Here is a 25,969-nt window from a genome sequence, read left to right on the forward strand (position 1 = left end):
ACCCCCCTTTTCCCGCCACTGCCGCGCTGGGCTCCCCCCGCCTCAAAACCGCCCTGAAGCGCCCAAGGCGGGAACGGCGCAGCCGCGACGGTGCCTCAGAGAAGCTCTTTTGGCGGCACGGGGCAGCGGCCACCCCCCCTGCAGTACCTTTATTGTACTTCTTTTATTATGCTCAGCATTTTATTCCCTATACACCTCTCAGCCTTTCCCGTGCTGAGCTTTATAACCAGCAGCGCTGCCCCGAAGGTCCCACGGTGCAGCTCTTTTAGTGACACGGGGCAGCGGCCACTCCTGCTGCAGTACCTTTATTGTAGCTCTTTTACCATGCTCAGCATTTTATTCCCTTTACACCTCTCAGCCATTCCCGTGCTGAGCTTTATAACCAGCAGCGCTGCCCCGCCGGTCCCACGGTGCAGCTCTTTTAGTGACACGGGGCAGCGGCCATACCTGCTGCATTACCTTTTGAGTATTTCTTAGACCATTGTCAATATTTTATTCCCCTCACACTTCCCTTTGTCAATATTTTATTCCGCTCACACTTCCCAGCCTTTCCCGTGCGGCTCTTTTTACCCAGTAGCGCTGCCCCGAAGGTCCCTCGATGCAGCTCTTTTAGTGACACGGGGCAGCGGCCACTCCTGCTGCAGTACCTTTATTGTACCTCTTTTACCGTGCTCAGCATTTTATTCCCTATACACCTCTCAGCCTTTCCCGTGCGGCTCTTTTTACCCAGCAGCGCTGCCCCAAAGGTCCCGCGGTGCAGCTCTTTTAGTGACACGGGGCAGCGGCCACTCCCGCTGCAGTACCTTTATTGTACCTCATTTACCATGCTCAGCATTTCATTCCCTTTACACCTCTCAGCCTTTCCCGTGCTGCTCTTTATAACCATTAGCACTGCCCCGCCGGTCCCACGGTGCAGCTCTTTTAGTGACACGGGGCAGCGGCCATACCTGCTGCAGTACCTTTTGAATATTTCTTAGACCATTGTCAATATTTTATTCCCCTCACGCTTCCCTTTGTCAATATTTTATTCCGCTCACACTTCCCAGCCTTTCCCGTGCGGCTCTTTTTACCCAGCAGCGCTGCCCCGAAGGTCCCTCGGTGCAGCTCTCTTAGTGACACGGGGCAGGGGCGGAGAGCCCTCTAGGTGCGGCTCCTCTGTGGCACTTTACCGTGTTCTATTTTATTTCATTGGTACCTCGCGCATTGCGCCGGGCGGGTCATTCGGAGACATGCGCCGGCTCTCACAGCGCCCCGCCCGCCGCCGCTCCCCGGGGCCCTCCCCGCTGCTCTCGGGAGATCGCACACCGCAGGCGGCCCAAGCCCCGTCCCGCCGACGGCACTCGCCACCCGCCGCCCGCCGCCGCGTTCTCCCGCTGCCTACCGGCACGAAGCGGCGCTGCCGATGACGGAGCCGATGCGCGGCTGCCACGCCGCTTTCCCCGCGCCTCAGGGCCGGCGGCTTCGGCCCCACAGGGCGGCGTCCCCGCATCCGGGCCAGCCCGCGGAGCTCCTGCCGCCGCCGCCGCCGCCCCCCGACTGAGGGGCCGCGACGCCGGCGCCCCCTTTTATACTCCGCACCCCCCTTTTCCCGCCACTGCCGCGCTGGGCTCCCCCCGCCTCAAAACCGCCCTGAAGCGCCCAAGGCGGGAACGGCGCAGCCGCGACGGTGCCTCAGAGAAGCTCTTTTGGCGGCACGGGGCAGCGGCCACCCCCCCTGCAGTACCTTTATTGTACTTCTTTTATTATGCTCAGCATTTTATTCCCTATACACCTCTCAGCCTTTCCCGTGCTGAGCTTTATAACCAGCAGCGCTGCCCCGAAGGTCCCACGGTGCAGCTCTTTTAGTGACACGGGGCAGCGGCCACTCCTGCTGCAGTACCTTTATTGTAGCTCTTTTACCATGCTCAGCATTTTATTCCCTTTACACCTCTCAGCCATTCCCGTGCTGAGCTTTATAACCAGCAGCGCTGCCCCGCCGGTCCCACGGTGCAGCTCTTTTAGTGACACGGGGCAGCGGCCATACCTGCTGCATTACCTTTTGAGTATTTCTTAGACCATTGTCAAAATTTTATTCCCCTCACACTTCCCTTTGTCAATATTTTATTCCGCTCACACTTCCCAGCCTTTCCCGTGCGGCTCTTTTTACCCAGTAGCGCTGCCCCGAAGGTCCCTCGATGCAGCTCTTTTAGTGACACGGGGCAGCGGCCACTCCTGCTGCAGTACCTTTATTGTACCTCTTTTACCGTGCTCAGCATTTTATTCCCTATACACCTCTCAGCCTTTCCCGTGCGGCTCTTTTTACCCAGCAGCGCTGCCCCAAAGGTCCCGCGGTGCAGCTCTTTTAGTGACACGGGGCAGCGGCCACTCCCGCTGCAGTACCTTTATTGTACCTCATTTACCATGCTCAGCATTTCATTCCCTTTACACCTCTCAGCCTTTCCCGTGCTGCTCTTTATAACCATTAGCACTGCCCCGCCGGTCCCACGGTGCAGCTCTTTTAGTGACACGGGGCAGCGGCCATACCTGCTGCAGTACCTTTTGAATATTTCTTAGACCATTGTCAATATTTTATTCCCCTCACGCTTCCCTTTGTCAATATTTTATTCCGCTCACACTTCCCAGCCTTTCCCGTGCGGCTCTTTTTACCCAGCAGCGCTGCCCCGAAGGTCCCTCGGTGCAGCTCTCTTAGTGACACGGGGCAGGGGCGGAGAGCCCTCTAGGTGCGGCTCCTCTGTGGCACTTTACCGTGTTCTATTTTATTTCATTGGTACCTCGCGCATTGCGCCGGGCGGCTCATTCGGAGACATGCGCCGGCTCTCACAGCGCCCCGCCCGCCGCCGCTCCCCGGGGCCCTCCCCGCTGCTCTCGGGAGATCGCACACCGCAGGCGGCCCAAGCCCCGTCCCGCCGACGGCACTCGCCACCCGCCGCCCGCCGCCGCGTTCTCCCGCTGCCTACCGGCACGAAGCGGCGCTGCCGATGACGGAGCCGATGCGCGGCTGCCACGCCGCTTTCCCCGCGCCTCAGGGCCGGCGGCTTCGGCCCCACAGGGCGGCGTCCCCGCATCCGGGCCAGCCCGCGGAGCTCCTGCCGCCGCCGCCGCCGCCCCCCGACTGAGGGGCCGCGACGCCGGCGCCCCCTTTTATACTCCGCACCCCCCTTTTCCCGCCACTGCCGCGCTGGGCTCCCCCCGCCTCAAAACCGCCCTGAAGCGCCCAAGGCGGGAACGGCGCAGCCGCGACGGTGCCTCAGAGAAGCTCTTTTGGCGGCACGGGGCAGCGGCCACCCCCCCTGCAGTACCTTTATTGTACTTCTTTTATTATGCTCAGCATTTTATTCCCTATACACCTCTCAGCCTTTCCCGTGCTGAGCTTTATAACCAGCAGCGCTGCCCCGAAGGTCCCACGGTGCAGCTCTTTTAGTGACACGGGGCAGCGGCCACTCCTGCTGCAGTACCTTTATTGTAGCTCTTTTACCATGCTCAGCATTTTATTCCCTTTACACCTCTCAGCCATTCCCGTGCTGAGCTTTATAACCAGCAGCGCTGCCCCGCCGGTCCCACGGTGCAGCTCTTTTAGTGACACGGGGCAGCGGCCATACCTGCTGCATTACCTTTTGAGTATTTCTTAGACCATTGTCAATATTTTATTCCCCTCACACTTCCCTTTGTCAATATTTTATTCCGCTCACACTTCCCAGCCTTTCCCGTGCGGCTCTTTTTACCCAGTAGCGCTGCCCCGAAGGTCCCTCGATGCAGCTCTTTTAGTGACACGGGGCAGCGGCCACTCCTGCTGCAGTACCTTTATTGTACCTCTTTTACCGTGCTCAGCATTTTATTCCCTATACACCTCTCAGCCTTTCCCGTGCGGCTCTTTTTACCCAGCAGCGCTGCCCCAAAGGTCCCGCGGTGCAGCTCTTTTAGTGACACGGGGCAGCGGCCACTCCCGCTGCAGTACCTTTATTGTACCTCATTTACCATGCTCAGCATTTCATTCCCTTTACACCTCTCAGCCTTTCCCGTGCTGCTCTTTATAACCATTAGCACTGCCCCGCCGGTCCCACGGTGCAGCTCTTTTAGTGACACGGGGCAGCGGCCATACCTGCTGCAGTACCTTTTGAATATTTCTTAGACCATTGTCAATATTTTATTCCCCTCACGCTTCCCTTTGTCAATATTTTATTCCGCTCACACTTCCCAGCCTTTCCCGTGCGGCTCTTTTTACCCAGCAGCGCTGCCCCGAAGGTCCCTCGGTGCAGCTCTCTTAGTGACACGGGGCAGGGGCGGAGAGCCCTCTAGGTGCGGCTCCTCTGTGGCACTTTACCGTGTTCTATTTTATTTCATTGGTACCTCGCGCATTGCGCCGGGCGGCTCATTCGGAGACATGCGCCGGCTCTCACAGCGCCCCGCCCGCCGCCGCTCCCCGGGGCCCTCCCCGCTGCTCTCGGGAGATCGCACACCGCAGGCGGCCCAAGCCCCGTCCCGCCGACGGCACTCGCCACCCGCCGCCCGCCGCCGCGTTCTCCCGCTGCCTACCGGCACGAAGCGGCGCTGCCGATGACGGAGCCGATGCGCGGCTGCCACGCCGCTTTCCCCGCGCCTCAGGGCCGGCGGCTTCGGCCCCACAGGGCGGCGTCCCCGCATCCGGGCCAGCCCGCGGAGCTCCTGCCGCCGCCGCCGCCGCCCCCCGACTGAGGGGCCGCGACGCCGGCGCCCCCTTTTATACTCCGCACCCCCCTTTTCCCGCCACTGCCGCGCTGGGCTCCCCCCGCCTCAAAACCGCCCTGAAGCGCCCAAGGCGGGAACGGCGCAGCCGCGACGGTGCCTCAGAGAAGCTCTTTTGGCGGCACGGGGCAGCGGCCACCCCCCCTGCAGTACCTTTATTGTACTTCTTTTATTATGCTCAGCATTTTATTCCCTATACACCTCTCAGCCTTTCCCGTGCTGAGCTTTATAACCAGCAGCGCTGCCCCGAAGGTCCCACGGTGCAGCTCTTTTAGTGACACGGGGCAGCGGCCACTCCTGCTGCAGTACCTTTATTGTAGCTCTTTTACCATGCTCAGCATTTTATTCCCTTTACACCTCTCAGCCATTCCCGTGCTGAGCTTTATAACCAGCAGCGCTGCCCCGCCGGTCCCACGGTGCAGCTCTTTTAGTGACACGGGGCAGCGGCCATACCTGCTGCATTACCTTTTGAGTATTTCTTAGACCATTGTCAATATTTTATTCCCCTCACACTTCCCTTTGTCAATATTTTATTCCGCTCACACTTCCCAGCCTTTCCCGTGCGGCTCTTTTTACCCAGTAGCGCTGCCCCGAAGGTCCCTCGATGCAGCTCTTTTAGTGACACGGGGCAGCGGCCACTCCTGCTGCAGTACCTTTATTGTACCTCTTTTACCGTGCTCAGCATTTTATTCCCTATACACCTCTCAGCCTTTCCCGTGCGGCTCTTTTTACCCAGCAGCGCTGCCCCAAAGGTCCCGCGGTGCAGCTCTTTTAGTGACACGGGGCAGCGGCCACTCCCGCTGCAGTACCTTTATTGTACCTCATTTACCATGCTCAGCATTTCATTCCCTTTACACCTCTCAGCCTTTCCCGTGCTGCTCTTTATAACCATTAGCACTGCCCCGCCGGTCCCACGGTGCAGCTCTTTTAGTGACACGGGGCAGCGGCCATACCTGCTGCAGTACCTTTTGAATATTTCTTAGACCATTGTCAATATTTTATTCCCCTCACGCTTCCCTTTGTCAATATTTTATTCCGCTCACACTTCCCAGCCTTTCCCGTGCGGCTCTTTTTACCCAGCAGCGCTGCCCCGAAGGTCCCTCGGTGCAGCTCTCTTAGTGACACGGGGCAGGGGCGGAGAGCCCTCTAGGTGCGGCTCCTCTGTGGCACTTTACCGTGTTCTATTTTATTTCATTGGTACCTCGCGCATTGCGCCGGGCGGCTCATTCGGAGACATGCGCCGGCTCTCACAGCGCCCCGCCCGCCGCCGCTCCCCGGGGCCCTCCCCGCTGCTCTCGGGAGATCGCACACCGCAGGCGGCCCAAGCCCCGTCCCGCCGACGGCACTCGCCACCCGCCGCCCGCCGCCGCGTTCTCCCGCTGCCTACCGGCACGAAGCGGCGCTGCCGATGACGGAGCCGATGCGCGGCTGCCACGCCGCTTTCCCCGCGCCTCAGGGCCGGCGGCTTCGGCCCCACAGGGCGGCGTCCCCGCATCCGGGCCAGCCCGCGGAGCTCCTGCCGCCGCCGCCGCCGCCCCCCGACTGAGGGGCCGCGACGCCGGCGCCCCCTTTTATACTCCGCACCCCCCTTTTCCCGCCACTGCCGCGCTGGGCTCCCCCCGCCTCAAAACCGCCCTGAAGCGCCCAAGGCGGGAACGGCGCAGCCGCGACGGTGCCTCAGAGAAGCTCTTTTGGCGGCACGGGGCAGCGGCCACCCCCCCTGCAGTACCTTTATTGTACTTCTTTTATTATGCTCAGCATTTTATTCCCTATACACCTCTCAGCCTTTCCCGTGCTGAGCTTTATAACCAGCAGCGCTGCCCCGAAGGTCCCACGGTGCAGCTCTTTTAGTGACACGGGGCAGCGGCCACTCCTGCTGCAGTACCTTTATTGTAGCTCTTTTACCATGCTCAGCATTTTATTCCCTTTACACCTCTCAGCCATTCCCGTGCTGAGCTTTATAACCAGCAGCGCTGCCCCGCCGGTCCCACGGTGCAGCTCTTTTAGTGACACGGGGCAGCGGCCATACCTGCTGCATTACCTTTTGAGTATTTCTTAGACCATTGTCAAAATTTTATTCCCCTCACACTTCCCTTTGTCAATATTTTATTCCGCTCACACTTCCCAGCCTTTCCCGTGCGGCTCTTTTTACCCAGTAGCGCTGCCCCGAAGGTCCCTCGATGCAGCTCTTTTAGTGACACGGGGCAGCGGCCACTCCTGCTGCAGTACCTTTATTGTACCTCTTTTACCGTGCTCAGCATTTTATTCCCTATACACCTCTCAGCCTTTCCCGTGCGGCTCTTTTTACCCAGCAGCGCTGCCCCAAAGGTCCCGCGGTGCAGCTCTTTTAGTGACACGGGGCAGCGGCCACTCCCGCTGCAGTACCTTTATTGTACCTCATTTACCATGCTCAGCATTTCATTCCCTTTACACCTCTCAGCCTTTCCCGTGCTGCTCTTTATAACCATTAGCACTGCCCCGCCGGTCCCACGGTGCAGCTCTTTTAGTGACACGGGGCAGCGGCCATACCTGCTGCAGTACCTTTTGAATATTTCTTAGACCATTGTCAATATTTTATTCCCCTCACGCTTCCCTTTGTCAATATTTTATTCCGCTCACACTTCCCAGCCTTTCCCGTGCGGCTCTTTTTACCCAGCAGCGCTGCCCCGAAGGTCCCTCGGTGCAGCTCTCTTAGTGACACGGGGCAGGGGCGGAGAGCCCTCTAGGTGCGGCTCCTCTGTGGCACTTTACCGTGTTCTATTTTATTTCATTGGTACCTCGCGCATTGCGCCGGGCGGCTCATTCGGAGACATGCGCCGGCTCTCACAGCGCCCCGCCCGCCGCCGCTCCCCGGGGCCCTCCCCGCTGCTCTCGGGAGATCGCACACCGCAGGCGGCCCAAGCCCCGTCCCGCCGACGGCACTCGCCACCCGCCGCCCGCCGCCGCGTTCTCCCGCTGCCTACCGGCACGAAGCGGCGCTGCCGATGACGGAGCCGATGCGCGGCTGCCACGCCGCTTTCCCCGCGCCTCAGGGCCGGCGGCTTCGGCCCCACAGGGCGGCGTCCCCGCATCCGGGCCAGCCCGCGGAGCTCCTGCCGCCGCCGCCGCCGCCCCCCGACTGAGGGGCCGCGACGCCGGCGCCCCCTTTTATACTCCGCACCCCCCTTTTCCCGCCACTGCCGCGCTGGGCTCCCCCCGCCTCAAAACCGCCCTGAAGCGCCCAAGGCGGGAACGGCGCAGCCGCGACGGTGCCTCAGAGAAGCTCTTTTGGCGGCACGGGGCAGCGGCCACCCCCCCTGCAGTACCTTTATTGTACTTCTTTTATTATGCTCAGCATTTTATTCCCTATACACCTCTCAGCCTTTCCCGTGCTGAGCTTTATAACCAGCAGCGCTGCCCCGAAGGTCCCACGGTGCAGCTCTTTTAGTGACACGGGGCAGCGGCCACTCCTGCTGCAGTACCTTTATTGTAGCTCTTTTACCATGCTCAGCATTTTATTCCCTTTACACCTCTCAGCCATTCCCGTGCTGAGCTTTATAACCAGCAGCGCTGCCCCGCCGGTCCCACGGTGCAGCTCTTTTAGTGACACGGGGCAGCGGCCATACCTGCTGCATTACCTTTTGAGTATTTCTTAGACCATTGTCAAAATTTTATTCCCCTCACACTTCCCTTTGTCAATATTTTATTCCGCTCACACTTCCCAGCCTTTCCCGTGCGGCTCTTTTTACCCAGTAGCGCTGCCCCGAAGGTCCCTCGATGCAGCTCTTTTAGTGACACGGGGCAGCGGCCACTCCTGCTGCAGTACCTTTATTGTACCTCTTTTACCGTGCTCAGCATTTTATTCCCTATACACCTCTCAGCCTTTCCCGTGCGGCTCTTTTTACCCAGCAGCGCTGCCCCAAAGGTCCCGCGGTGCAGCTCTTTTAGTGACACGGGGCAGCGGCCACTCCCGCTGCAGTACCTTTATTGTACCTCATTTACCATGCTCAGCATTTCATTCCCTATACACCTCTCAGCCTTTCCCGTGCTGCTCTTTATAACCATTAGCACTGCCCCGCCGGTCCCACGGTGCAGCTCTTTTAGTGACACGGGGCAGCGGCCATACCTGCTGCAGTACCTTTTGAATATTTCTTAGACCATTGTCAATATTTTATTCCCCTCACGCTTCCCTTTGTCAATATTTTATTCCGCTCACACTTCCCAGCCTTTCCCGTGCGGCTCTTTTTACCCAGCAGCGCTGCCCCGAAGGTCCCTCGGTGCAGCTCTCTTAGTGACACGGGGCAGGGGCGGAGAGCCCTCTAGGTGCGGCTCCTCTGTGGCACTTTACCGTGTTCTATTTTATTTCATTGGTACCTCGCGCATTGCGCCGGGCGGCTCATTCGGAGACATGCGCCGGCTCTCACAGCGCCCCGCCCGCCGCCGCTCCCCGGGGCCCTCCCCGCTGCTCTCGGGAGATCGCACACCGCAGGCGGCCCAAGCCCCGTCCCGCCGACGGCACTCGCCACCCGCCGCCCGCCGCCGCGTTCTCCCGCTGCCTACCGGCACGAAGCGGCGCTGCCGATGACGGAGCCGATGCGCGGCTGCCACGCCGCTTTCCCCGCGCCTCAGGGCCGGCGGCTTCGGCCCCACAGGGCGGCGTCCCCGCATCCGGGCCAGCCCGCGGAGCTCCTGCCGCCGCCGCCGCCGCCCCCCGACTGAGGGGCCGCGACGCCGGCGCCCCCTTTTATACTCCGCACCCCCCTTTTCCCGCCACTGCCGCGCTGGGCTCCCCCCGCCTCAAAACCGCCCTGAAGCGCCCAAGGCGGGAACGGCGCAGCCGCGACGGTGCCTCAGAGAAGCTCTTTTGGCGGCACGGGGCAGCGGCCACCCCCCCTGCAGTACCTTTATTGTACTTCTTTTATTATGCTCAGCATTTTATTCCCTATACACCTCTCAGCCTTTCCCGTGCTGAGCTTTATAACCAGCAGCGCTGCCCCGAAGGTCCCACGGTGCAGCTCTTTTAGTGACACGGGGCAGCGGCCACTCCTGCTGCAGTACCTTTATTGTAGCTCTTTTACCATGCTCAGCATTTTATTCCCTTTACACCTCTCAGCCATTCCCGTGCTGAGCTTTATAACCAGCAGCGCTGCCCCGCCGGTCCCACGGTGCAGCTCTTTTAGTGACACGGGGCAGCGGCCATACCTGCTGCATTACCTTTTGAGTATTTCTTAGACCATTGTCAATATTTTATTCCCCTCACACTTCCCTTTGTCAATATTTTATTCCGCTCACACTTCCCAGCCTTTCCCGTGCGGCTCTTTTTACCCAGTAGCGCTGCCCCGAAGGTCCCTCGATGCAGCTCTTTTAGTGACACGGGGCAGCGGCCACTCCCGCTGCAGTACCTTTATTGTACCTCTTTTACCATGCTCAGCATTTTATTCCCTTTACACCTCTCAGCCTTTCCCGTGCTGCTCTTTATAACCATTAGCACTGCCCCGCCGGTCCCGCGGTGCAGCTCTTTTAGTGACACGGGGCAGCGTCCACTCCTGCTGCAGTACCTTTATTGTACCTCTTTTACCATGCTCAGCATTTTATTCCCTATACACCTCTCAGCCTTTCCCGTGCTGAGCTTTTTACCCAGCAGCGCTGCCCCGCCAGTCCCACGGTGCAGCTCTTTTAGTGACACGGGGCAGCGGCCATACCTGCTGCTGTACCTTTTGAATATTTCTTAGACCATTGTCAATATTTTATTCCCCTCACGCTTCCCTTTGTCAATATTTTATTCCGCTCACTCTTCCCAGCCTTTCCCGTGCGGCTCTTTTTACCCAGCAGCGCTGCCCCGAAGGTCCCTCGGTGCAGCTCTCTTAGTGACACGGGGCAGGGGCGGAGAGCCCTCTAGGTGCGGCTCCTCTGTGGCACTTTACCGTGTTCTATTTTATTTCATTGGTACCTCGCGCATTGCGCCGGGCGGGTCATTCGGAGACATGCGCCGGCTCTCACAGCGCCCCGCCCGCCGCCGCTCCCCGGGGCCCTCCCCGCTGCTCTCGGGAGATCGCACACCGCAGGCGGCCCAAGCCCCGTCCCGCCGACGGCACTCGCCACCCGCCGCCCGCCGCCGCGTTCTCCCGCTGCCTACCGGCACGAAGCGGCGCTGCCGATGACGGAGCCGATGCGCGGCTGCCACGCCGCTTTCCCCGCGCCTCAGGGCCGGCGGCTTCGGCCCCACAGGGCGGCGTCCCCGCATCCGGGCCAGCCCGCGGAGCTCCTGCCGCCGCCGCCGCCGCCCCCCGACTGAGGGGCCGCGACGCCGGCGCCCCCTTTTATACTCCGCACCCCCCTTTTCCCGCCACTGCCGCGCTGGGCTCCCCCCGCCTCAAAACCGCCCTGAAGCGCCCAAGGCGGGAACGGCGCAGCCGCGACGGTGCCTCAGAGAAGCTCTTTTGGCGGCACGGGGCAGCGGCCACCCCCCCTGCAGTACCTTTATTGTACTTCTTTTATTATGCTCAGCATTTTATTCCCTATACACCTCTCAGCCTTTCCCGTGCTGAGCTTTATAACCAGCAGCGCTGCCCCGAAGGTCCCACGGTGCAGCTCTTTTAGTGACACGGGGCAGCGGCCACTCCTGCTGCAGTACCTTTATTGTAGCTCTTTTACCATGCTCAGCATTTTATTCCCTTTACACCTCTCAGCCATTCCCGTGCTGAGCTTTATAACCAGCAGCGCTGCCCCGCCGGTCCCACGGTGCAGCTCTTTTAGTGACACGGGGCAGCGGCCATACCTGCTGCATTACCTTTTGAGTATTTCTTAGACCATTGTCAATATTTTATTCCCCTCACACTTCCCTTTGTCAATATTTTATTCCGCTCACACTTCCCAGCCTTTCCCGTGCGGCTCTTTTTACCCAGTAGCGCTGCCCCGAAGGTCCCTCGATGCAGCTCTTTTAGTGACACGGGGCAGCGGCCACTCCTGCTGCAGTACCTTTATTGTACCTCTTTTACCGTGCTCAGCATTTTATTCCCTATACACCTCTCAGCCTTTCCCGTGCGGCTCTTTTTACCCAGCAGCGCTGCCCCAAAGGTCCCGCGGTGCAGCTCTTTTAGTGACACGGGGCAGCGGCCACTCCCGCTGCAGTACCTTTATTGTACCTCATTTACCATGCTCAGCATTTCATTCCCTTTACACCTCTCAGCCTTTCCCGTGCTGCTCTTTATAACCATTAGCACTGCCCCGCCGGTCCCACGGTGCAGCTCTTTTAGTGACACGGGGCAGCGGCCATACCTGCTGCAGTACCTTTTGAATATTTCTTAGACCATTGTCAATATTTTATTCCCCTCACGCTTCCCTTTGTCAATATTTTATTCCGCTCACACTTCCCAGCCTTTCCCGTGCGGCTCTTTTTACCCAGCAGCGCTGCCCCGAAGGTCCCTCGGTGCAGCTCTCTTAGTGACACGGGGCAGGGGCGGAGAGCCCTCTAGGTGCGGCTCCTCTGTGGCACTTTACCGTGTTCTATTTTATTTCATTGGTACCTCGCGCATTGCGCCGGGCGGCTCATTCGGAGACATGCGCCGGCTCTCACAGCGCCCCGCCCGCCGCCGCTCCCCGGGGCCCTCCCCGCTGCTCTCGGGAGATCGCACACCGCAGGCGGCCCAAGCCCCGTCCCGCCGACGGCACTCGCCACCCGCCGCCCGCCGCCGCGTTCTCCCGCTGCCTACCGGCACGAAGCGGCGCTGCCGATGACGGAGCCGATGCGCGGCTGCCACGCCGCTTTCCCCGCGCCTCAGGGCCGGCGGCTTCGGCCCCACAGGGCGGCGTCCCCGCATCCGGGCCAGCCCGCGGAGCTCCTGCCGCCGCCGCCGCCGCCCCCCGACTGAGGGGCCGCGACGCCGGCGCCCCCTTTTATACTCCGCACCCCCCTTTTCCCGCCACTGCCGCGCTGGGCTCCCCCCGCCTCAAAACCGCCCTGAAGCGCCCAAGGCGGGAACGGCGCAGCCGCGACGGTGCCTCAGAGAAGCTCTTTTGGCGGCACGGGGCAGCGGCCACCCCCCCTGCAGTACCTTTATTGTACTTCTTTTATTATGCTCAGCATTTTATTCCCTATACACCTCTCAGCCTTTCCCGTGCTGAGCTTTTTACCCAGCAGCGCTGCCCCGCCGGTCCCACGGTGCAGCTCTTTTAGTGACACGGGGCAGCGGCCACTCCTGCTGCAGTACCTTTTGAATATTTCTTAGACCATTGTCAATATTTTATTCCCCTCACACTTCCCTTTGTCAATATTTTATTCCGCTCACACTTCCCAGCATTTCCCGGGCGGCTCTTTTTACCCAGTAGCGCTGCCCCGAAGGTCCCTCGATGCAGCTCTTTTAGTGACACGGGGCAGCGGCCACTCCCGCTGCAGTACCTTTATTGTACCTCATTTACCATGCTCAGCATTTCATTCCCTTTACACCTCTCAGCCTTTCCCGTGCTGCTCTTTATAACCATTAGCACTGCCCCGCCGGTCCCACGGTGCAGCTCTTTTAGTGACACGGGGCAGCGGCCATACCTGCTGCAGTACCTTTTGAATATTTCTTAGACCATTGTCAACATTTTATTCCGCTCACACTTCTTAGCCTTTCCCGTGCTGAACTTTTTACCCAGCAGCGCTGCCCCGAAGGTCCCGCGGTGCAGCTCTTTTAGTGACACGGGGCAGCGGCCACTCCTGCTGCAGTACCTTTATTGTACCTCTTTTACCATGCTCAGCATTTTATTCCCTTTACACCTCTCAGCCATTCCCGTGCTGAGCTTTATAACCAGCAGCGCTGCCCCGAAGGTCCCGCGGTGCAGCTCTTTTAGTGACACGGGGCAGCGGCCACTCCTGCTGCAGTACCTTTATTGTACCTCTTTTACCATGCTCAGCATTTTATTCCCTATACACCTCTCAGCCTTTCCCGTGCTGAGCTTTTTACCCAGCAGCGCTGCCCCGCCGGTCCCACGGTGCAGCTCTTTTAGTGACACGGGGCAGCGGCCATACCTGCTGCATTACCTTTTGAGTATTTCTTAGACCATTGTCAAAATTTTATTCCCCTCACACTTCCCTTTGTCAATATTTTATTCCGCTCACACTTCCCAGCCTTTCCCGTGCGGCTCTTTTTACCCAGTAGCGCTGCCCCGAAGGTCCCTCGATGCAGCTCTTTTAGTGACACGGGGCAGCGGCCACTCCTGCTGCAGTACCTTTATTGTACCTCTTTTACCGTGCTCAGCATTTTATTCCCTATACACCTCTCAGCCTTTCCCGTGCGGCTCTTTTTACCCAGCAGCGCTGCCCCAAAGGTCCCGCGGTGCAGCTCTTTTAGTGACACGGGGCAGCGGCCACTCCCGCTGCAGTACCTTTATTGTACCTCATTTACCATGCTCAGCATTTCATTCCCTTTACACCTCTCAGCCTTTCCCGTGCTGCTCTTTATAACCATTAGCACTGCCCCGCCGGTCCCACGGTGCAGCTCTTTTAGTGACACGGGGCAGCGGCCATACCTGCTGCAGTACCTTTTGAATATTTCTTAGACCATTGTCAACATTTTATTCCGCTCACACTTCTTAGCCTTTCCCGTGCTGAACTTTTTACCCAGCAGCGCTGCCCCGAAGGTCCCGCGGTGCAGCTCTTTTAGTGACACGGGGCAGCGGCCACTCCTGCTGCAGTACCTTTATTGTACCTCTTTTACCATGCTCAGCATTTTATTCCCTTTACACCTCTCAGCCTTTCCCGTGCTGAGCTTTTTACCCAGCAGCGCTGCCCCGCCGGTCCCACGGTGCAGCTCTTTTAGTGACACGGGGCAGCGGCCATACCTGCTGCATTACCTTTTGAGTATTTCTTAGACCATTGTCAATATTTTATTCCCCTCACACTTCCCTTTGTCAATATTTTATTCCGCTCACACTTCCCAGCCTTTCCCGTTCGGCTCTTTTTACCCAGCAGCGCTGCCCCGCCGGTCCCACGGTGCAGCTCTTTTAGTGACACGGGGCAGCGGCCACTCCTGCTGCAGTACCTTTATTGTACCTCTTTTACCATGCTCAGCATTTCATTCCCTTTACACCTCTCAGCCTTTCCCGTGCTGCTCTGTATAACCATTAGCACTGCCCCGCCGGTCCCACGGTGCAGCTCTTTTAGTGACACGGGGCAGCGGCCATACCTGCTGCAGTACCTTTTGAATATTTCTTAGACCATTGTCAACATTTTATTCCCCTCACACTTCCCATTGTCAACATTTTAATCCGCTCACACTTCTTAGCCTTTCCCGTGCTGAGCTTTTTACCCAGCAGCGCTGCCCCGCCGGTCCCACGGTGCAGCTCTTTTAGTGACACGGGGCAGCGGCCATACCTGCTGCATTAACTTTTGAGTATTTCTTAGACCATTGTCAATATTTTATTCCCCTCACACTTCCCTTTGTCAATATTTTATTCCGCTCACACTTCCCAGCCTTTCCCGTTCGGCTCTTTTTACCCAGTAGCGCTGCCCCGAAGGTCCCTCGATGCAGCTCTTTTAGTGACACGGGGCAGCGGCCACTCCTGCTGCAGTACCTTTATTGTACCTCTTTTACCGTGCTCAGCATTTTATTCCCTATACACCTCTCAGCCTTTCCCGTGCGGCTCTTTTTACCCAGCAGCGCTGCCCCAAAGGTCCCGCGGTGCAGCTCTTTTAGTGACACGGGGCAGCGGCCACTCCCGCTGCAGTACCTTTATTGTACCTCATTTACCATGCTCAGCATTTCATTCCCTTTACACCTCTCAGCCTTTCCCGTGCTGCTCTTTATAACCATTAGCACTGCCCCGCCGGTCCCACGGTGCAGCTCTTTTAGTGACACGGGGCAGCGGCCATACCTGCTGCAGTACCTTTTGACTATTTCTTAGACCATTGTCAACATTTTATTCCGCTCACACTTCTTAGCCTTTCCCGTGCTGAACTTTTTACCCAGCAGCGCTGCCCCGAAGGTCCCGCGGTGCAGCTCTTTTAGTGACACGGGGCAGCGGCCACTCCTGCTGCAGTACCTTTATTGTACCTCTTTTACCATGCTCAGCATTTCATTCCCTTTACACCTCTCAGCCTTTCCCGTGCTGAGCTTTTTACCCAGCAGCGCTGCCCCGCCGGTCCCACGGTGCAGCTCTTTTAGTGACACGGGGCAGCGGCCATACCTGCTGCATTACCTTTTGAGTATTTCTTAGACCATTGTCAATATTTTATTCCCCTCACACTTCCCTTTGTCAATATTTTATTCCGCTCACACTTCCCAGCCTTTCCCGTGCGGCTCTTTTTACCCAGTAGCGCTGCCCCGCCGGTCCCTCGATGCAGCTCTTTTAGTGACACGGGGCAGCGGCCACTCCTGCTGCAGTACCTTTATTGTACCTCTTTTACCGTGCTCAGCATTTTATTCCCTATACACCTCTCAGCCTTTCCCGTGCGGCTCTTTTTACCCAGCAGCGCTGCCCCAAAGGTCCCGCGGTGCAGCTCTTTTAGTGACACGGGGCAGCGGCCATACCTGCTGCAGTACCTTTTGAATATTTCTTAGACCATTGTCAATATTTTATTCCCCTCACGCTTCCCTTTGTCAATATTTTATTCCGCTCACACTTCCCAGCCTTTCCCGTGCGGCTCTTTTTACCCAGCAGCGCTGCCCCGAAGGTCCCTCGGTGCAGCTCTCTTAGTGACACGGGGCAGGGGCGGAGAGCCCTCTAGGTGCGGCTCCTCTGTGGCACTTTACCGTGTTCTATTTTATTTCATTGGTACCTCGCGCATTGCGCCGGGCGGCTCATTCGGAGACATGCGCCGGCTCTCACAGCGCCCCGCCCGCCGCCGCTCCCCGGGGCCCTCCCCGCTGCTCTCGGGAGATCGCACACCGCAGGCGGCCCAAGCCCCGTCCCGCCGACGGCACTCGCCACCCGCCGCCCGCCGCCGCGTTCTCCCGCTGCCTACCGGCACGAAGCGGCGCTGCCGATGACGGAGCCGATGCGCGGCTGCCACGCCGCTTTCCCCGCGCCTCAGGGCCGGCGGCTTCGGCCCCACAGGGCGGCGTCCCCGCATCCGGGCCAGCCCGCGGAGCTCCTGCCGCCGCCGCCGCCGCCCCCCGACTGAGGGGCCGCGACGCCGGCGCCCCCTTTTATACTCCGCACCCCCCTTTTCCCGCCACTGCCGCGCTGGGCTCCCCCCGCCTCAAAACCGCCCTGAAGCGCCCAAGGCGGGAACGGCGCAGCCGCGACGGTGCCTCAGAGAAGCTCTTTTGGCGGCACGGGGCAGCGGCCACCCCCCCTGCAGTACCTTTATTGTACTTCTTTTATTATGCTCAGCATTTTATTCCCTATACACCTCTCAGCCTTTCCCGTGCTGAGCTTTATAACCAGCAGCGCTGCCCCGAAGGTCCCACGGTGCAGCTCTTTTAGTGACACGGGGCAGCGGCCACTCCTGCTGCAGTACCTTTATTGTAGCTCTTTTACCATGCTCAGCATTTTATTCCCTTTACACCTCTCAGCCATTCCCGTGCTGAGCTTTATAACCAGCAGCGCTGCCCCGCCGGTCCCACGGTGCAGCTCTTTTAGTGACACGGGGCAGCGGCCATACCTGCTGCATTACCTTTTGAGTATTTCTTAGACCATTGTCAATATTTTATTCCCCTCACACTTCCCTTTGTCAATATTTTATTCCGCTCACACTTCCCAGCCTTTCCCGTGCGGCTCTTTTTACCCAGTAGCGCTGCCCCGAAGGTCCCTCGATGCAGCTCTTTTAGTGACACGGGGCAGCGGCCACTCCTGCTGCAGTACCTTTATTGTACCTCTTTTACCGTGCTCAGCATTTTATTCCCTATACACCTCTCAGCCTTTCCCGTGCGGCTCTTTTTACCCAGCAGCGCTGCCCCAAAGGTCCCGCGGTGCAGCTCTTTTAGTGACACGGGGCAGCGGCCATACCTGCTGCAGTACCTTTTGAATATTTCTTAGACCATTGTCAATATTTTATTCCCCTCACGCTTCCCTTTGTCAATATTTTATTCCGCTCACACTTCCCAGCCTTTCCCGTGCGGCTCTTTTTACCCAGCAGCGCTGCCCCGAAGGTCCCTCGGTGCAGCTCTCTTAGTGACACGGGGCAGGGGCGGAGAGCCCTCTAGGTGCGGCTCCTCTGTGGCACTTTACCGTGTTCTATTTTATTTCATTGGTACCTCGCGCATTGCGCCGGGCGGCTCATTCGGAGACATGCGCCGGCTCTCATAGCGCCCCGCCCGCCGCCGCTCCCCGGGGCCCTCCCCGCTGCTCTCGGGAGATCGCACACCGCAGGCGGCCCAAGCCCCGTCCCGCCGACGGCACTCGCCACCCGCCGCCCGCCGCCGCGTTCTCCCGCTGCCTACCGGCACGAAGCGGCGCTGCCGATGACGGAGCCGATGCGCGGCTGCCACGCCGCTTTCCCCGCGCCTCAGGGCCGGCGGCTTCGGCCCCACAGGGCGGCGTCCCCGCATCCGGGCCAGCCCGCGGAGCTCCTGCCGCCGCCGCCGCCGCCCCCCGACTGAGGGGCCGCGACGCCGGCGCCCCCTTTTATACTCCGCACCCCCCTTTTCCCGCCACTGCCGCGCTGGGCTCCCCCCGCCTCAAAACCGCCCTGAAGCGCCCAAGGCGGGAACGGCGCAGCCGCGACGGTGCCTCAGAGAAGCTCTTTTGGCGGCACGGGGCAGCGGCCACCCCCCCTGCAGTACCTTTATTGTACTTCTTTTATTATGCTCAGCATTTTATTCCCTATACACCTCTCAGCCTTTCCCGTGCTGAGCTTTATAACCAGCAGCGCTGCCCCGAAGGTCCCACGGTGCAGCTCTTTTAGTGACACGGGGCAGCGGCCACTCCTGCTGCAGTACCTTTATTGTAGCTCTTTTACCATGCTCAGCATTTTATTCCCTTTACACCTCTCAGCCATTCCCGTGCTGAGCTTTATAACCAGCAGCGCTGCCCCGCCGGTCCCACGGTGCAGCTCTTTTAGTGACACGGGGCAGCGGCCATACCTGCTGCATTACCTTTTGAGTATTTCTTAGACCATTGTCAATATTTTATTCCCCTCACACTTCCCTTTGTCAATATTTTATTCCGCTCACACTTCCCAGCCTTTCCCGTGCGGCTCTTTTTACCCAGTAGCGCTGCCCCGAAGGTCCCTCGATGCAGCTCTTTTAGTGACACGGCGCAGCGGCCACTCCTGCTGCAGTACCTTTATTGTACCTCTTTTACCGTGCTCAGCATTTTATTCCCTATACACCTCTCAGCCTTTCCCGTGCGGCTCTTTTTACCCAGCAGCGCTGCCCCAAAGGTCCCGCGGTGCAGCTCTTTTAGTGACACGGGGCAGCGGCCACTCCCGCTGCAGTACCTTTTGAGTATTTCTTAGACCATTGTCAATATTTTATTCCCCTCACACTTCCCTTTGTCAATATTTTATTCCGCTCACACTTCCCAGCCTTTCCCGTTCGGCTCTTTTTACCCAGTAGCGCTGCCCCGAAGGTCCCTCGATGCAGCTCTTTTAGTGACACGGGGCAGCGGCCACTCCCGCTGCAGTACCTTTATTGTACCTCTTTTACCGTGCTCAGCATTTTATTCCCTATACACCTCTCAGCCTTTCCCGTGCGGCTCTTTTTACCCAGCAGCGCTGCCCCAAAGGTCCCGCGGTGCAGCTCTTTTAGTGACACGGGGCAGCGGCCATACCTGCTGCAGTACCTTTTGAATATTTCTTAGACCATTGTCAATATTTTATTCCCCTCACGCTTCCCTTTGTCAATATTTTATTCCGCTCACACTTCCCAGCCTTTCCCGTGCGGCTCTTTTTACCCAGCAGCGCTGCCCCGAAGGTCCCTCGGTGCAGCTCTCTTAGTGACACGGGGCAGGGGCGGAGAGCCCTCTAGGTGCGGCTCCTCTGTGGCACTTTACCGTGTTCTATTTTATTTCATTGGTACCTCGCGCATTGCGCCGGGCGGCTCATTCGGAGACATGCGCCGGCTCTCACAGCGCCCCGCCCGCCGCCGCTCCCCGGGGCCCTCCCCGCTGCTCTCGGGAGATCGCACACCGCAGGCGGCCCAAGCCCCGTCCCGCCGACGGCACTCGCCACCCGCCGCCCGCCGCCGCGTTCTCCCGCTGCCTACCGGCACGAAGCGGCGCTGCCGATGACGGAGCCGATGCGCGGCTGCCACGCCGCTTTCCCCGCGCCTCAGGGCCGGCGGCTTCGGCCCCACAGGGCGGCGTCCCCGCATCCGGGCCAGCCCGCGGAGCTCCTGCCGCCGCCGCCGCCGCCCCCCGACTGAGGGGCCGCGACGCCGGCGCCCCCTTTTATACTCCGCACCCCCCTTTTCCCGCCACTGCCGCGCTGGGCTCCCCCCGCCTCAAAACCGCCCTGAAGCGCCCAAGGCGGGAACGGCGCAGCCGCGACGGTGCCTCAGAGAAGCTCTTTTGGCGGCACGGGGCAGCGGCCACCCCCCCTGCAGTACCTTTATTGTACTTCTTTTATTATGCTCAGCATTTTATTCCCTATACACCTCTCAGCCTTTCCCGTGCTGAGCTTTATAACCAGCAGCGCTGCCCCGAAGGTCCCGCGGTGCAGCTCTTTTAGTGACACGGGGCAGCGGCCACTCCTGCTGCAGTACCTTTATTGTAGCTCTTTTACCATGCTCAGCATTTTATTCCCTTTACACCTCTCAGCCATTCCCGTGCTGAGCTTTATAACCAGCAGCGCTGCCCCGCCGGTCCCACGGTGCAGCTCTTTTAGTGACACGGGGCAGCGGCCATACCTGCTGCATTACCTTTTGAGTATTTCTTAGACCATTGTCAATATTTTATTCCCCTCACACTTCCCTTTGTCAATATTTTATTCCGCTCACACTTCCCAGCCTTTCCCGTGCGGCTCTTTTTACCCAGTAGCGCTGCCCCGAAGGTCCCTCGATGCAGCTCTTTTAGTGACACGGGGCAGCGGCCACTCCTGCTGCAGTACCTTTATTGTACCTCTTTTACCGTGCTCAGCATTTTATTCCCTATACACCTCTCAGCCTTTCCCGTGCGGCTCTTTTTACCCAGCAGCGCTGCCCCAAAGGTCCCGCGGTGCAGCTCTTTTAGTGACACGGGGCAGCGGCCACTCCCGCTGCAGTACCTTTATTGTACCTCATTTACCATGCTCAGCATTTCATTCCCTTTACACCTCTCAGCCTTTCCCGTGCTGCTCTTTATAACCATTAGCACTGCCCCGCCGGTCCCACGGTGCAGCTCTTTTAGTGACACGGGGCAGCGGCCATACCTGCTGCAGTACCTTTTGAATATTTCTTAGACCATTGTCAATATTTTATTCCCCTCACGCTTCCCTTTGTCAATATTTTATTCCGCTCACACTTCCCAGCCTTTCCCGTGCGGCTCTTTTTACCCAGCAGCGCTGCCCCGAAGGTCCCTCGGTGCAGCTCTCTTAGTGACACGGGGCAGGGGCGGAGAGCCCTCTAGGTGCGGCTCCTCTGTGGCACTTTACCGTGTTCTATTTTATTTCATTGGTACCTCGCGCATTGCGCCGGGCGGCTCATTCGGAGACATGCGCCGGCTCTCACAGCGCCCCGCCCGCCGCCGCTCCCCGGGGCCCTCCCCGCTGCTCTCGGGAGATCGCACACCGCAGGCGGCCCAAGCCCCGTCCCGCCGACGGCACTCGCCACCCGCCGCCCGCCGCCGCGTTCTCCCGCTGCCTACCGGCACGAAGCGGCGCTGCCGATGACGGAGCCGATGCGCGGCTGCCACGCCGCTTTCCCCGCGCCTCAGGGCCGGCGGCTTCGGCCCCACAGGGCGGCGTCCCCGCATCCGGGCCAGCCCGCGGAGCTCCTGCCGCCGCCGCCGCCGCCCCCCGACTGAGGGGCCGCGACGCCGGCGCCCCCTTTTATACTCCGCACCCCCCTTTTCCCGCCACTGCCGCGCTGGGCTCCCCCCGCCTCAAAACCGCCCTGAAGCGCCCAAGGCGGGAACGGCGCAGCCGCGACGGTGCCTCAGAGAAGCTCTTTTGGCGGCACGGGGCAGCGGCCACCCCCCCTGCAGTACCTTTATTGTACTTCTTTTATTATGCTCAGCATTTTATTCCCTATACACCTCTCAGCCTTTCCCGTGCTGAGCTTTTTACCCAGCAGCGCTGCCCCGCCGGTCCCACGGTGCAGCTCTTTTAGTGACACGGGGCAGCGGCCACTCCTGCTGCAGTACCTTTTGAATATTTCTTAGACCATTGTCAATATTTTATTCCCCTCACACTTCCCTTTGTCAATATTTTATTCCGCTCACACTTCCCAGCATTTCCCGGGCGGCTCTTTTTACCCAGTAGCGCTGCCCCGAAGGTCCCTCGATGCAGCTCTTTTAGTGACACGGGGCAGCGGCCACTCCTGCTGCAGTACCTTTATTGTACCTCTTTTACCGTGCTCAGCATTTTATTCCCTATACACCTCTCAGCCTTTCCCGTGCGGCTCTTTTTACCCAGCAGCGCTGCCCCAAAGGTCCCGCGGTGCAGCTCTTTTAGTGACACGGGGCAGCGGCCACTCCCGCTGCAGTACCTTTATTGTACCTCATTTACCATGCTCAGCATTTCATTCCCTTTACACCTCTCAGCCTTTCCCGTGCTGCTCTTTATAACCATTAGCGCTGCCCCGCCGGTCCCACGGTGCAGCTCTTTTAGTGACACGGGGCAGCGGCCATACCTGCTGCAGTACCTTTTGAATATTTCTTAGACCATTGTCAACATTTTATTCCGCTCACACTTCTTAGCCTTTCCCGTGCTGAACTTTTTACCCAGCAGCGCTGCCCCGAAGGTCCCGCGGTGCAGCTCTTTTAGTGACACGGGGCAGCGGCCACTCCTGCTGCAGTACCTTTATTGTACCTCTTTTACCATGCTCAGCATTTTATTCCCTATACACCTCTCAGCCTTTCCCGTGCTGAGCTTTTTACCCAGCAGCGCTGCCCCGCCGGTCCCACGGTGCAGCTCTTTTAGTGACACGGGGCAGCGGCCATACCTGCTGCAGTACCTTTTGAATATTTCTTAGACCATTGTCAATATTTTATTCCCCTCACGCTTCCCTTTGTCAATATTTTATTCCGCTCACACTTCCCAGCCTTTCCCGTGCGGCTCTTTTTACCCAGCAGCGCTGCCCCGAAGGTCCCTCGGTGCAGCTCTCTTAGTGACACGGGGCAGGGGCGGAGAGCCCTCTAGGTGCGGCTCCTCTGTGGCACTTTACCGTGTTCTATTTTATTTCATTGGTACCTCGCGCATTGCGCCGGGCGGGTCATTCGGAGACATGCGCCGGCTCTCACAGCGCCCCGCCCGCCGCCGCTCCCCGGGGCCCTCCCCGCTGCTCTCGGGAGATCGCACACCGCAGGCGGCCCAAGCCCCGTCCCGCCGACGGCACTCGCCACCCGCCGCCCGCCGCCGCGTTCTCCCGCTGCCTACCGGCACGAAGCGGCGCTGCCGATGACGGAGCCGATGCGCGGCTGCCACGCCGCTTTCCCCGCGCCTCAGGGCCGGCGGCTTCGGCCCCACAGGGCGGCGTCCCCGCATCCGGGCCAGCCCGCGGAGCTCCTGCCGCCGCCGCCGCCGCCCCCCGACTGAGGGGCCGCGACGCCGGCGCCCCCTTTTATACTCCGCACCCCCCTTTTCCCGCCACTGCCGCGCTGGGCTCCCCCCGCCTCAAAACCGCCCTGAAGCGCCCAAGGCGGGAACGGCGCAGCCGCGACGGTGCCTCAGAGAAGCTCTTTTGGCGGCACGGGGCAGCGGCCACCCCCCCTGCAGTACCTTTATTGTACTTCTTTTATTATGCTCAGCATTTTATTCCCTATACACCTCTCAGCCTTTCCCGTGCTGAGCTTTATAACCAGCAGCGCTGCCCCGAAGGTCCCACGGTGCAGCTCTTTTAGTGACACGGGGCAGCGGCCACTCCTGCTGCAGTACCTTTATTGTAGCTCTTTTACCATGCTCAGCATTTTATTCCCTTTACACCTCTCAGCCATTCCCGTGCTGAGCTTTATAACCAGCAGCGCTGCCCCGCCGGTCCCACGGTGCAGCTCTTTTAGTGACACGGGGCAGCGGCCATACCTGCTGCATTACCTTTTGAGTATTTCTTAGACCATTGTCAAAATTTTATTCCCCTCACACTTCCCTTTGTCAATATTTTATTCCGCTCACACTTCCCAGCCTTTCCCGTGCGGCTCTTTTTACCCAGTAGCGCTGCCCCGAAGGTCCCTCGATGCAGCTCTTTTAGTGACACGGGGCAGCGGCCACTCCTGCTGCAGTACCTTTATTGTACCTCTTTTACCGTGCTCAGCATTTTATTCCCTATACACCTCTCAGCCTTTCCCGTGCGGCTCTTTTTACCCAGCAGCGCTGCCCCAAAGGTCCCGCGGTGCAGCTCTTTTAGTGACACGGGGCAGCGGCCACTCCCGCTGCAGTACCTTTATTGTACCTCATTTACCATGCTCAGCATTTCATTCCCTTTACACCTCTCAGCCTTTCCCGTGCTGCTCTTTATAACCATTAGCACTGCCCCGCCGGTCCCACGGTGCAGCTCTTTTAGTGACACGGGGCAGCGGCCATACCTGCTGCAGTACCTTTTGAATATTTCTTAGACCATTGTCAATATTTTATTCCCCTCACGCTTCCCTTTGTCAATATTTTATTCCGCTCACACTTCCCAGCCTTTCCCGTGCGGCTCTTTTTACCCAGCAGCGCTGCCCCGAAGGTCCCTCGGTGCAGCTCTCTTAGTGACACGGGGCAGGGGCGGAGAGCCCTCTAGGTGCGGCTCCTCTGTGGCACTTTACCGTGTTCTATTTTATTTCATTGGTACCTCGCGCATTGCGCCGGGCGGCTCATTCGGAGACATGCGCCGGCTCTCACAGCGCCCCGCCCGCCGCCGCTCCCCGGGGCCCTCCCCGCTGCTCTCGGGAGATCGCACACCGCAGGCGGCCCAAGCCCCGTCCCGCCGACGGCACTCGCCACCCGCCGCCCGCCGCCGCGTTCTCCCGCTGCCTACCGGCACGAAGCGGCGCTGCCGATGACGGAGCCGATGCGCGGCTGCCACGCCGCTTTCCCCGCGCCTCAGGGCCGGCGGCTTCGGCCCCACAGGGCGGCGTCCCCGCATCCGGGCCAGCCCGCGGAGCTCCTGCCGCCGCCGCCGCCGCCCCCCGACTGAGGGGCCGCGACGCCGGCGCCCCCTTTTATACTCCGCACCCCCCTTTTCCCGCCACTGCCGCGCTGGGCTCCCCCCGCCTCAAAACCGCCCTGAAGCGCCCAAGGCGGGAACGGCGCAGCCGCGACGGTGCCTCAGAGAAGCTCTTTTGGCGGCACGGGGCAGCGGCCACCCCCCCTGCAGTACCTTTATTGTACTTCTTTTATTATGCTCAGCATTTTATTCCCTATACACCTCTCAGCCTTTCCCGTGCTGAGCTTTATAACCAGCAGCGCTGCCCCGAAGGTCCCGCGGTGCAGCTCTTTTAGTGACACGGGGCAGCGGCCACTCCTGCTGCAGTACCTTTATTGTAGCTCTTTTACCATGCTCAGCATTTTATTCCCTTTACACCTCTCAGCCATTCCCGTGCTGAGCTTTATAACCAGCAGCGCTGCCCCGCCGGTCCCACGGTGCAGCTCTTTTAGTGACACGGGGCAGCGGCCATACCTGCTGCATTACCTTTTGAGTATTTCTTAGACCATTGTCAATATTTTATTCCCCTCACACTTCCCTTTGTCAATATTTTATTCCGCTCACACTTCCCAGCCTTTCCCGTGCGGCTCTTTTTACCCAGTAGCGCTGCCCCGAAGGTCCCTCGATGCAGCTCTTTTAGTGACACGGGGCAGCGGCCACTCCTGCTGCAGTACCTTTATTGTACCTCTTTTACCGTGCTCAGCATTTTATTCCCTATACACCTCTCAGCCTTTCCCGTGCGGCTCTTTTTACCCAGCAGCGCTGCCCCAAAGGTCCCGCGGTGCAGCTCTTTTAGTGACACGGGGCAGCGGCCACTCCCGCTGCAGTACCTTTATTGTACCTCATTTACCATGCTCAGCATTTCATTCCCTTTACACCTCTCAGCCTTTCCCGTGCTGCTCTTTATAACCATTAGCACTGCCCCGCCGGTCCCACGGTGCAGCTCTTTTAGTGACACGGGGCAGCGGCCATACCTGCTGCAGTACCTTTTGAATATTTCTTAGACCATTGTCAATATTTTATTCCCCTCACGCTTCCCTTTGTCAATATTTTATTCCGCTCACACTTCCCAGCCTTTCCCGTGCGGC

This window comes from Aphelocoma coerulescens, chromosome 1A (genome assembly GCF_041296385.1).
Source record: "Aphelocoma coerulescens isolate FSJ_1873_10779 chromosome 1A, UR_Acoe_1.0, whole genome shotgun sequence".
Lineage (NCBI taxonomy): Eukaryota > Metazoa > Chordata > Aves > Passeriformes > Corvidae > Aphelocoma > Aphelocoma coerulescens.